Here is an 11,961-nt window from a genome sequence, read left to right as displayed (position 1 = left end):
TGTTCTCTTCATTCTCTCTTGCTCCCGAAGGGATGAGACCAGTGGAATATCTTAGATGGCTGCTCACAAGCCTTTAAGACCCCAGACGCTACTCACCGAGGTAGAATGTAGAACATTATCTTTATAAACTGTGTTATGCAAAATGAGCTAGATGTACCCCGAGACCATGGTCCCCACAGCCCTCCGCCCAGCAGTTCAGTCCCTCAGGGAGTTTGGAAGTGTCTATGGATCTTCCATGACCTTTCCTTGTACAAGTTACGCTGGCTTCTCCAGTAATGTGTACTGTCTTAACCTTCACCAAAGTTATCACTTATCTATTTAGTTCCCTCCCACTCATCCCATCCTTCGTAACCAACAAAGATTGTTTCTTTTCGTGTGTAAACTTTTACATGAGTTATACAGTAGAAGTTTCATACAATATTTGTCCTTTTGTGATTGACTTATTTCACTCAGCATAATGTCCTCCAGTTTTGTTCTTCTTACTCTCCTGTGCGAGTTCCTTTTGTTTGTGGATTTTTTTTTCATTTCTTTTGTTTTTGTAGGTTTTGTTTTTACTGAGACTTTATGTTTTTCTTCTTTGTTTTGATGAGTAGGTTTGTTAACTTTCTTTGTGGTTACCGTGAAACGTACCCTTATCTTCCTAGATTTGAACCAGTCTATTATTACTTGGTACCGCTTGACTTCCTCTCCATTAGAAGATTCTATACCTACACCGTTTATCCCCTCTTTTATTGTTCTGATGCTGTTGTCATTTACAGATTAAACTCTCTGGTTCCCTTTTGTAATTCTTTTGGTTTTGTATAGTCCTTAAGAGTTCATTTCCTAGGTTGGTATCTGGCTAGTACAATCCTATGTCATATATTCAGCCTGTGGTCTAATATTGTTTGTTCTCAGATCGAAGGACTTCCTTTAATAAGTCTCGTAAGTTTGGTTTGGTTTTTACGTAGTCCCTTAATTTCTGTTTATCTGGAAATAACCTAATTTCATCATCATATTTGAATGAGAGTTTTGCAGGATATATTATTCTTGGCTGACAATGTTTTTCCAAGGTTTTATATATGTCATCCCATTGCCTTCTTGCCTGCATGGTTTCTGCTGAATAATCTGAGCTTAGTCTTATTGTTTCTCCTCTGTATGTGACTTTTTGTTTTTCTTGAGCTGCTCTCAAGATTTTTTGTTTGTCTTTGGTTTTGGCGCGTGATATTATGATATGCCTTGGTGATTTTCTTTTGGGTTCTGTCCTATATGGGGTTCGTTGAGCTTCTTGGATGGTCAGTTTTTCATCTTTCATGATACTGGGGGAAGTCTTCTGTCAGCAATTCTTCAATGATCCTCTCTGTTTTTTTTTTTTTGTTTTGTTTTGTTTTCTCCCCGTTCTGGAACTCCAATCACTCCCAGATTTTTGCTTTTGATTGTATCCCACATAGTTCTCAGGGTCTCTTCATTTTTCTTTGTTCTTTTTTCTGATTTTTCCTCAAACAGAGTTGTATCCAAGTGTTTGTCTTCAATTTCACTGATCCTGTCCATTTCTGAAATCTTGTTATTTATCTTTTAGATTTCTAATTGTTGTTTTTGTATGGTTTCTAGTTGTAAATTTATTTTGGCATTTTGTTCCTGCATTATTTTCCTGAATTCTTCCATTTATTTGTCTGTATTTTCCATGAATGTGTCTGTCTTTTCCATGAATTTATCTATTTTTTCCTCATTTTTGTCTGCTTTTTGCTTCAACTCTTGGATAATTCTGAGTATTAGAGATTTGAATTCCCTATGAGGTAGTTCTAGTGCCTTTTCTTCTACTGGAAAGTCATCTGGTGTTTTATTTTGGACGCCTACTGGAACCATCCTGTCCTGTTTTTGTAAATGTTTTGACACTGTCTGCCATCTTCAGGGCATTCAGTAGTTATTTTTCTCATTTATTGATTGTAGATTTGCTTGTTTCGTCCTGTTTTTTGTTTTTTTATTTGGCTATGTCTGAGCAGGCAGGCTGTGTGTTCTTTGTTGTTTGCTTGTCTGTGGGCAAGATATTTTTCGCTTCCTTTTGCAATTGGCAGGGTCAATTTCTCAGATATGGTACAGCAGGGCAGGTCTAGCTGAAGAGGAGTTGCTGGGTTGGGTTGTTTGTGGCACTTACTACAGCCACCAGGGCGAGTTGGTAATCACTGCAGGGCAGGTTCTGGTAGGCTGTGCCTATGTTTCTTGGTGGTGTGATGTTAAGTGCACGGTGCAGGCAGGCAGGATGGAGGGGGGAGACTGTGAGGTGCGGAGCTAAGATGGGCACGTGAGAAAGGAGAGAGGAACAGGAGCCTAAAACATACAAACAAACAAAAAAGAGTGCTAGGGTAGCTTGCTGTTGGAGTGGAGAGATGAGAAACTATGAAATGGAAAAAAACAAAAAGAGGAAGAAGAAGAAGAAAGAAGAAAAGAGTGAATAAATAAAAAAATAGAAAAAAGAACAGCAAAGCTCCCAGGGATCCCACCCTTGCAGCTATGAGGTCTGGGGAAGTTTTTCCCGGTGTTGAAGTACAGCCTGGCTAGGAGGTGTGGAGGTAATCAGCGCCAGGTATCCAGGGGACAGGAAGAGAAGGAAGGTATAGAAAGATGAGAAACTGAGTATTGAAGAAAGACAAAAAAGGAAAAGAAAACAAAACAAATTAAAAAAAAGAACAAGAAACCCCCCCCAAAAAAAAACAGAAAAAAAAAACCCATGAAAAAGAAATGTGCTCAGCTATCCTTGTGGGCATCTGCGCAAGCTGAGGGGGTAGGTCCCAAGCCGCACAGCACCACCTGCCCAGAAAGGGCCCCCAACTCGAGAAAAGAAAAAGAAAACAAACAAACAATTGAAAGCAAACAAACAAAAGCCCCGGGATCCCACCAGCGTGGCAGCATGGACCAGGAAGCAGTTCTACACTCGAACGGAGCTCCACAGCCCCTCAGGAAGAAGCAAAGATGGCACACAAAGCCAGGTATTTGAGCTAAAGGAGGAGGAGGTGGTGAGAGAAATCAAAAGAAGCATAAAAAAGCAACACCAGCAGCCAAAAAATGGCCCTCAGGGAGTCAGCCAATGCGGGCAGTTGGAATCTAAACAGCCGGTGCTTCCCGGTCAAGAGACTGTGGCCACAGGAAGCAGAGGAGTTTGAGTCGGGGTGAAGAAGGGTGGGGAAGTGGGAAACCATATATCGTTGTTTACTGGTTGTTCAGTCTCCTGCTGGAAGCTCCGTGAAGCTGCTTTCTCTTAACCCCTATTTGCTGGTCTCTGATAGGAGTCCAAGATGGCGGATCCATGCTGCATTAGCTGATAGGGGACCCCTCCAGGCATGTCTCCTTGCTCTCCGGTCTCTGTTAGTTTCTTATTCCATTTGGTGCTTGGCTGAGTTCTTTATCTCTTCATTTGATGTTTAGGATTTCAGGATTGCTGTTTTCTCTGTTTGACTTAGTTTTTTGGATCTTTGCTGTGGAGGGACAGCGTGGTGCTTCTGTCTAGAGCACCATGTTGCTGGGACTCGGAAAACTAAGTTTCCAATGGTGTTGTTGATAGGTACCCTTGAGGCAGCTCTGATTCTTGGTCATCTTATGTAAAAACGTTGCCTGGGCGTGAGCCATCCTCATGATTATTTGTATGCTTGTGTCCATCGCTGTGACTATTGTGTCAATCCATCTCTTTGAGGGTTTCTGTCATTTTTGCTGACCAGCCAATTTACCAAACCTGATGTCCTTTTCTAGTGATCCAATAGTATAGGTTATTTTTTATTCTTTCTTTTAATACTGTTTAAATAATATAATGCAAATGATTCCTGACCCCAACTACCAGGTTAGACAAAACTTCATGGAATTCTGAGGATAAACGGGCAATTGTATTTTTCGACAATAAACTTCTCAGGGAAGCACAGGGTCCACTGAAATATGCCTGCTTCAATGCCAGTCCATCATATGTCAGATGTCAGCATTTCCTGCTTCTGCTGTGTCTTCCACTGTTGGCCTCAGGGATTATGAAAAAAGGAGAGCGTCTCACAAACATGCAACCTGTGGGCTGCAATGACTGTCTTCAAACAAGCCAATGTTTACAAGTGTTTGTCTACAGAGTCCAGAGAAAAGAGCCTCTCTCAATAATACCAAAGTGCTCTTTGGATACGTTAACTAGAAACTTCCAATTGTTTCTGAGAATTGGGAACTGGGAGAGAGTTTTTCAAAGTAGTCTCAACTGCCCAATTGTGAGGTGTCATTGAAATGACAGGTGAGGTGATAATTGCAGTTCTGTGGGGAGGTGAGGTCACAGAGTCACAAAAATTTACCTCAGGGTCTGTCCTCTCCCTGCTACACACTAAATAGCTGTCATGACCATCATACTGAGCCCACAGTCCTGGCAGAAGGAGTAAGTAATGTGAGTATTTTCTGTTTCAGGCTGACAGGCAGAGTGTGTAAGGGAAGGAGGTGTTATCAGCAGTCTGAGTAAATTATCATGTCTGGAAAAGGGATTCTTACAAGGTACAAACTGGTTCCATGCCAAAGCCACATATTATTACCAGTTATTGTAAAGTTTATTCTGATTTATGATGATCCCATGTGTGTCAGAGTAGAGCTGTGCTCCGTAGAGTTTTGAATGGCTGATTTTTGAGAATTAGATTGCCGAGGCTTTCTTTCAAGGAAAGCCACACAGGAGGAGGAATAATTCCTGAGGCACTAAGCTTGTAGAGAGGCAATGAAGGTCCTACACCGATACACTAATGTATTCTAATATAACCTTCACTGAATATGGTTGTTATAGTTTTTTTCCAACAGTAACGTAGTCTGATTTTTGTGACTCTTGAGACTGAAATTCTGAAATTAATCTGCCTGCCATTCAATCTGCTGTATGGAAATCATAGAGAAATTTTCACAATTAACATATTTATTTCAATAAAAGTTGCGTGCATAAGATAATGAGTTTGATGGAGTTGATTGGATCATCCAGTTCCTTGTATAAACAATGTGACTGAGTGGCAATTGCTTAAATAGAAGTATTTTCTCTCACTTAGGTTTGATGTGTTTAATGGAGACAGTGTTTATGTCTTTCTTGAAAATATCTGTAGTATGTTGTTCAAGTTGGGACCATTTTCCTTCATGAAGTTAGAGAAAGAGCCTTTAAGAAAAAGTGAACTTACATTTGAGGGATTCAGACAGCAGAAAAAATTAAGGACTTCAGCATTTTTCAGGCTCAAACATGTCTTGTGATTTTTTTTTCTGTTTTAAAATCTTCCATTATCATTTTCAGGCTCATTCTCATGTTTCTGCCATTTCAATTTATTCAATGCACAATCTTTCATACCTCCAAATTCAATTTTACAAACTTGTACTTTATTGTCTTTCTCAAGTCCCATATGAGTTAAAGCTTCAGTTAATTTTTCTGTAAAATAAGTAAATGCTATCTAATGATTCTACTAAAATATTTTACCACTTTTTAAAATTTCATATCCCACAGCTTACAGCAAAACCCATCTTTATACCGTACATTCTATGTTGGTTACCAACGGGCAGAAAAAAAAAGATATGATTATTTCTGTTGCTATGCTAATACTGATCCATACTCAGTAAATCCAATTTGGTCATGGAAAATTTTCCAGCCATCTACCTTTTATTAAGATATTAAAATCTTCATTCACAAGGAATATTGGTCTATAGAATAAGTATTTACACAAAAATGAGGGATTACCACCATCAAATTTATAAAATAAAAAAATCAATATATTACATTGGTATTTTAGAGAATACGACCACGTAGCTACTATGAAAGCAGGGCACAATGGTAAACACTAACGTCATTGCAACCAGGACTCCACCAATAATTAGACAAGTCACTTAACTTCCTTTTAGCCCAATTGTCCTTATCTGTAAAAGGAGCATATATTACAGCCTAATTCAAAATGTTGTGACTATTAAATAAGTTAGAAAGGGTAAAAGATTAATAACAGTAACCCACACATTGTAAGTGCTATATAAAGAAACAAATCAACCTTTGGAAATCTCTTAAGAAATCAATATTTTAGAAAGAAAATCTCAAGAGCAAGTAGTATTGATACATGGAGAAAAGTAATGGTATGTGGAGACTTTGTGATTTAACTTTCAATGAATAAGTAGCCAAAAACTCATGTGTACATGCAGAATTGTCTGTTTGTGAATGTGGATATTGAGACCTGGAAAATATCAGTATAGCCTTCATGGATTTGAAAATTGGTATGATCTTCCTCTTCCAGATAGTCTTTGGAATTCTGGGGAATTTCTCACTGATATTTCATTACATTTTTCTTTACTTGAGTAGATACAAGTTAAAGTCCATCGATTCGATTCTCAGGAAACTGACTGTGGCCAATGCATTGGTCATTGTCTCTAGAGGAATTCCAGGGACAATGGCAGCAAAATTTTGAGTGGAAAGATTTCCTCAAGGCTTTTGGATGTAACCTTGTTTTCTACATCCACAGAGTGGTCAGGGGCGTGTCCATGGGCACAACTTGCCTCTTGAGTATCTTCCAGGCCATCACCCTCAGACCCAGGAACCCCGGGTGGGCAGAGCTTAAAGAAAAGGTCCCCAAATACATTGACCCCTCCAAGGTCCTCTGCTGGATCCTGTACAAGCTTGTAAGTATCAGAGTTCCTATCCATGTGACTGGCAAATCGAGCAACAAAAACACTACAAAGAGACTTTGGATACTGCTGTACTGTTTGTCATGACAATCTCACAGACTCACTCTATGCAGCACTGTCACCCTCCTCTGATGCTGTGTGTTTGAGACTCATGTCCTGGGCCAGCGGTTCCATGGTTTTCATCTTATACAGACACAAGCAGTGTGTCTAACACGTTTATGGAAACATCTCCCCCTGATCCTACCCTGAGAACAGAGCAACCCAAATCATCCTAGTCCTGGTGAGCACCTTTGTAACTACTTATGTCCTCTCATCCATCGTTTACATTTATTTTTCTCTTTTTCGTTAGCCCAGTTGGTGGTTAGTGAATATCCCTGTCTTCATTAATGTGTGTTTCCCAACTGTCAGCCCCTTGGTTCTCATGAGTCATAACCCCATTGTATCCAGGCTCTGCAGTGTGTGCACCGGAAGGAAAACAATTCCCTCATTTTGTGAGAAAAATATAAATGGTCTGTGTTTCTTGTGTTCAGTTATTGATATACTTATTCTTCATAGAATCTTAGGCACAATTACAAGGCAGTCACATTGCACATTGTCGAATAAAACACAGATTCTTTTCCAATAATAAATGCTAAATAATAATAGCAATAGTAAATGAGATCTTCTGGAATTTTTATGTAAATACTGATACGATTGTCTTTTATTAGTAGATGTAGTGGAGATATTCAGAGTCCAATCAATAATAAAAAAAGTTCATTCTGAAACAATGTGATATACTAGAAATTTTTTTTTTGTTTAATCTGGAATACTAACATTTCCCAAGATTTAACTGAGCATAAGATAGTAAGGACATTTCATAAAAAGGGAATAGCAGGAGGAGGGGGGAAGATGGTGGAGTAGTCAGATGCTTCTTGTGGTTCCTCTTACAACAAAGACCTGAAAAAACAAGTGAATTGATTATATATGACAATTTCGGAGCCCTGAACTTCAAAGGCAGAGTTGAGGAATTGGACTAAGTGGCGGGGGAGGGAGAGATCGTTTGAAAGCAGATAGGAGTTGCCATACCTGACGAAGTGGGAGCCAGTACCCTTCAGGCCAGATTGACTCACGTGCATGGTGAGGCAAGCAGCGGCAATCAGGAGGCATTTTCCACATCGGGAAAGACCCAGGAGCAGAGAGTCTACTATGGCACCCAGAACGAGGGAAAAGCAGTGCTCAATCAGCAAAAGATTAGTACTTGCATCTGGCCTACTGCATGGATCAAAAAGCACCCCCTTTGGGAAAAGCCTCTCTCCCATTTACCTCCCCCCTCCCCACTCTGCACTGGGTCCCAGCCCAGCTTCAATGACCGCTGAGTCTCCTGGGCTGGAGGTAGGACCTGTCAATCACCCTGAGCCATTCTCCCAGCCTTAGACAGGGAACAAATTAACAAACAGGGAAAAAATAATCTACTGGCTCCCCTAAGCCAGGAACTCAGGGTTAGCACAGCACCTTTGCCTCGGCACAGGCATAAGGGGCCCACAGACTCTGAATGCCCTCCACCCCTGCATAGACTTGCGTGGGCCCATTTCAACAGCATAAACTCTCATTACCATAGTAAAACAGGGTATATGCCTGAAGTCTCACTTCAACTGTTTCGCTTATATGTTGAAGTGGCAGGGTCATGACATCTGACACTGCTCTGCCCATTATGCAGGGCCCTCACCTACCCACATCAGGGACCTGAGGACTGGTGACTTCACCCATGCCACCTAGCCACCCACGACAAGGGTCCAAGAATAAGTGGTTGCCCCCAGTCCTTACAGCCAACAGTATTGGGTGCTCATAGTCAGGCTGCAAAACCCACTCATCTACATGCTCTAGGGAACAGGGACATGCTTTCCTCCCAGACACTCAAGGGCAGCCATTAACCCCCTGCCTTGCTCAGCATATGACCCCCTACTGCAGCCAGATACCTGTGCCTACACCAATCACCCATGACTGTAGGTGAGATGCTGCACCACACACTTGGTGACTGACTACCTGGACACCTGAGCTAAATTCATACAAGAAAAGTAAATAGACTCCTGGGCTCACATACCTAGTAACAGCCCTAATCACCTGGTGACAGGATGTTAGCGCTTCAAAGGCACCAATAATCAAGCCAGATCACACAAGCAGCCTATTTGGGCATATCAAAACCAAAAAAAACAAGAAGCTAGGACACAGTCAGCTATCATAAAATAAATAAATATAATAACTTATTGATGGCTCGAGGACAACAGTCAATATCAAATCACATAAAAAGGCTTCAGCAATCTCTCAAATCAAAGATTCAAGAAATTTTCCTGGAGGAAGAGAATTTCTTGGAATTACCAGAGGGAGAATACAAAAGATTAATATACAGAACTCTTCAAGAGATCAGGCGAAATGCAAAACAAGATAAGGAACACATAGACAAAGAAATAGAGGATCTTAAGAAAGTTATTTAAGAGCATAATGACAAATTTAATAGGCTGCAAGAATCCACAAAGAAAGCAATCAGCAATCCAGAATATTAACAATAAAATTTCAGAATTAGACAACTCAATATAAAGTCATAGGAGCAGAATTGAGTCAATAGACGTCAGAATTAGTGCGATTGAAGATAAAGCACTAGACACCAACTTATTTGTGGAAAAATCAGATAAAAGAATTTTTTAAAAAGGAAGAAACTCTAAGAATTATGTGAGACCCTATCAAGAGGAATAACCTGCGAGTGACTGGAGTACCAGAACAGGTGAGGATAACAGAAAATACAAATACAGAGAGAAATGTTGAAGATTTGTTGGCAGAAAACTTCTCCGATATTGTGAAACATGAGTAGATATCTATCCAAGATGCTCATCGAACCCCACGTAAGGTAGATCCCCCCAAAATCATCAAGACATATTATAATCAGACGTGCCAAAACCAAAGATAAAGAGAGAATTTTAAGAGCAAATAGGGATAAACAAAAAGTCTTCTACAAAGAAGAGTCAATAATACTAAGCTCTGCCTTCTGGGCAACATGGCGCTATAGACAGAAGCATCACACCATCCCTCCACAGCAAAGATCCGAAAAACTAAGTCACACAGAAGCAAACGTCAATCCTGAAACCTTAAGCATCAAATAAAGAGATAAAGAACTGAGCCAAGCACGGAATGGAAGAAGAAACTGACAGAGAGCAGAGTGTAAGGAGAGATACATGCAGAGGTCTCCTAACAGCTAACGCAGCAAGGATCCACCACCTTGGACTCTTGTCAGAGATCGGAAAACATGGAGTATGGAAAAGCAGCTTCACAAACCTCTCAGCAAGAGAGGGTAACCAGCAATATACCCTTTCCCACCCCCAACCCTTCTTGACCCCCAGTTGGCATCCTCTGCTTCCTGCGGTCACAGTCTCTTGGCCAGAGAGCACCGGCTTCACCTCTGTGACACTTGGATTCTACCCGCCTGCACTGGCCAGCTCCCTGAGGGCCATTTGTTGGTTGCTGGTGTTGCTTTTTTCTGCTTCTTTTGGTTTCTTCCATACCTCTCACCACCTCCCCCTCCTTTCTCTCAAATAGCTGATTCTGTATACCATTTTTGCTTCTTCCTGAAAGGCTGAGAAAAGCTGCTCAGCTGTGGAACTGCTTCCTGGCCCTTGCTGCCACACTGGTGGGATCCCCGGGGATTTGTTTGTTTTGCTTTGTTTGTTTTCTTTTTCTTTTCCTGGCTTGGGAGCCCCTTCTAACTGGGCAGTACTGCACATCTTAGGAGCTACTCCCTGAGTCTGCACAGCCATGCAGTGGGATCCCTGGTGGCATTTCTTTTTTCTTATTTTTTTTCTGTTTGTGTGTTTTGTCTTCTTTTCTTTTTCCCTTTTTGTCTTTTTTCATTTTTCAGTTTTTCATCTCTCTATCCTTACCTTCACTTCCTGTCTCTTGAATAACTGGCTCTGTTTGTCATTGCTATCTCTTCTAGCCAGGCTGTACTTCACGGCCTGGGAGCAAGGTAACCAGTCCTCACAGCCGCAATGGTGGGATCCCTGGGGGCTTTTCTTTCTTTCCTAATTTTTATTTATTCACTTTTTTACTTTATGCTTTTTCTTTTTACTGTTTTGTTTTTCTCCATTTCTCAGTCTCTCATCTCTCCATTCCAAAAGCAAGCTCCCTTAGTGCCCTTTATTTCTTTCTTTGTATGTGTTTGGCCCCTGTTCCTCTCTCTTTTCTCTCATCTTTCCCATACCGATCTTAGCTCTACACATCACAATCTCCCCCCTCCTTCCTGCCTACCTGCATCATGAGCTTAACATCACACCCCCAAGCAGCACAGGCATGGCTTACCATAACCTGCCCTGCACTGATTCCTGGCCTGCCCTGTTGGCCCTAGTACATGCCACAAACAACCCATCCCAGTAACTCCCATTCAGCTGGGCCTGCCCTGCTGTACCGTATTGAGCAACTGACCCTGCCCGTTGCAGAAAGGGACGAAAAATACAGTGCCCACAGACAAGCAAACAACAAAGAATGCACAGCCCACCTGCTCAGACATAACGAAATAAAACAAAAAAGCAGGATGAAATAAAATTTACAGTCAATAAATAAGGAAAATAACTACTGAATACCCAGAAGACAGCAGAGAATATAAAAACATATGAAAAAACAGGACAAGATGGTTCCAGTGAGCATCCAAAATAAAACAACAGATGACTTTCCAGTAGAAGAAAAGGCACTAGAACTACATGAAGGGAATTCAAATCTCTAATATTCAGAGCTATGTAAAAGTAGAAACATAAAGCAGACAAAAATGAGGAAAAAATAAATTCATGGAAAAGACAGAAATATTTACGGAAAATACAGACAAAAGATGGAAGAATTCAGGAAAATAATGCAGGAACAAAATACAAAATAAATTCACAACTAGAAATCATACAAAAACAACAATTAGAAATCCAACAGATATACACCAGGATTTCAGAAATGGACAATGTCATAGAAGGGTTGAGGGGCAGCTTTGAAATGATGGAAGACAGGATCAGTGAAATGGTAGACAAATCCTTGGATACAACTGTGTTTGAGGAAAAATCAGAAAAAAGAATGAAGAAAAATGAAGAAACGCTGAGAATTATGTGGGATACAATAAAAAGCAAAAATCTGTGAGTGATCAGAGTTCCAGAAAAGGAGGAGAAAACAGAAAACACAGAAAGGATCACTGAAGAACTGCTGACAGAAAACTTCCCCAATATCATGAAAGATGAAAAGCTGACCATCCAAGAAGCTCAAAGAACCCCGTAAAGGATAGACCCCCAAAGAAAATCACCAAACCATCTCATAATCACACTTGCTAAAACCATAGATAAAGAA

At 40.7% G+C, this 11,961-nt stretch overlaps 1 pseudogene; it reads left to right on the top strand.

Annotated features, from left to right (window-relative positions):
* The first annotated feature begins 6,191 nt into the window (after positions 1 to 6,191).
* On the top strand, positions 6,192 to 6,964 carry LOC101349763 (vomeronasal type-1 receptor 2-like; annotated as a pseudogene).
* Positions 6,965 to 11,961: the final 4,997 nt, after the last annotated feature.

This window comes from Trichechus manatus, unplaced genomic scaffold (genome assembly GCF_000243295.1).
Source record: "Trichechus manatus latirostris isolate Lorelei unplaced genomic scaffold, TriManLat1.0 scaffold00264, whole genome shotgun sequence".
NCBI classification, from domain to species: Eukaryota; Metazoa; Chordata; class Mammalia; order Sirenia; family Trichechidae; genus Trichechus; species Trichechus manatus.
The sequence above is the reverse complement of the archived record's forward strand: the minus strand, read 5'-3'. Positions and strand labels throughout refer to the sequence as shown.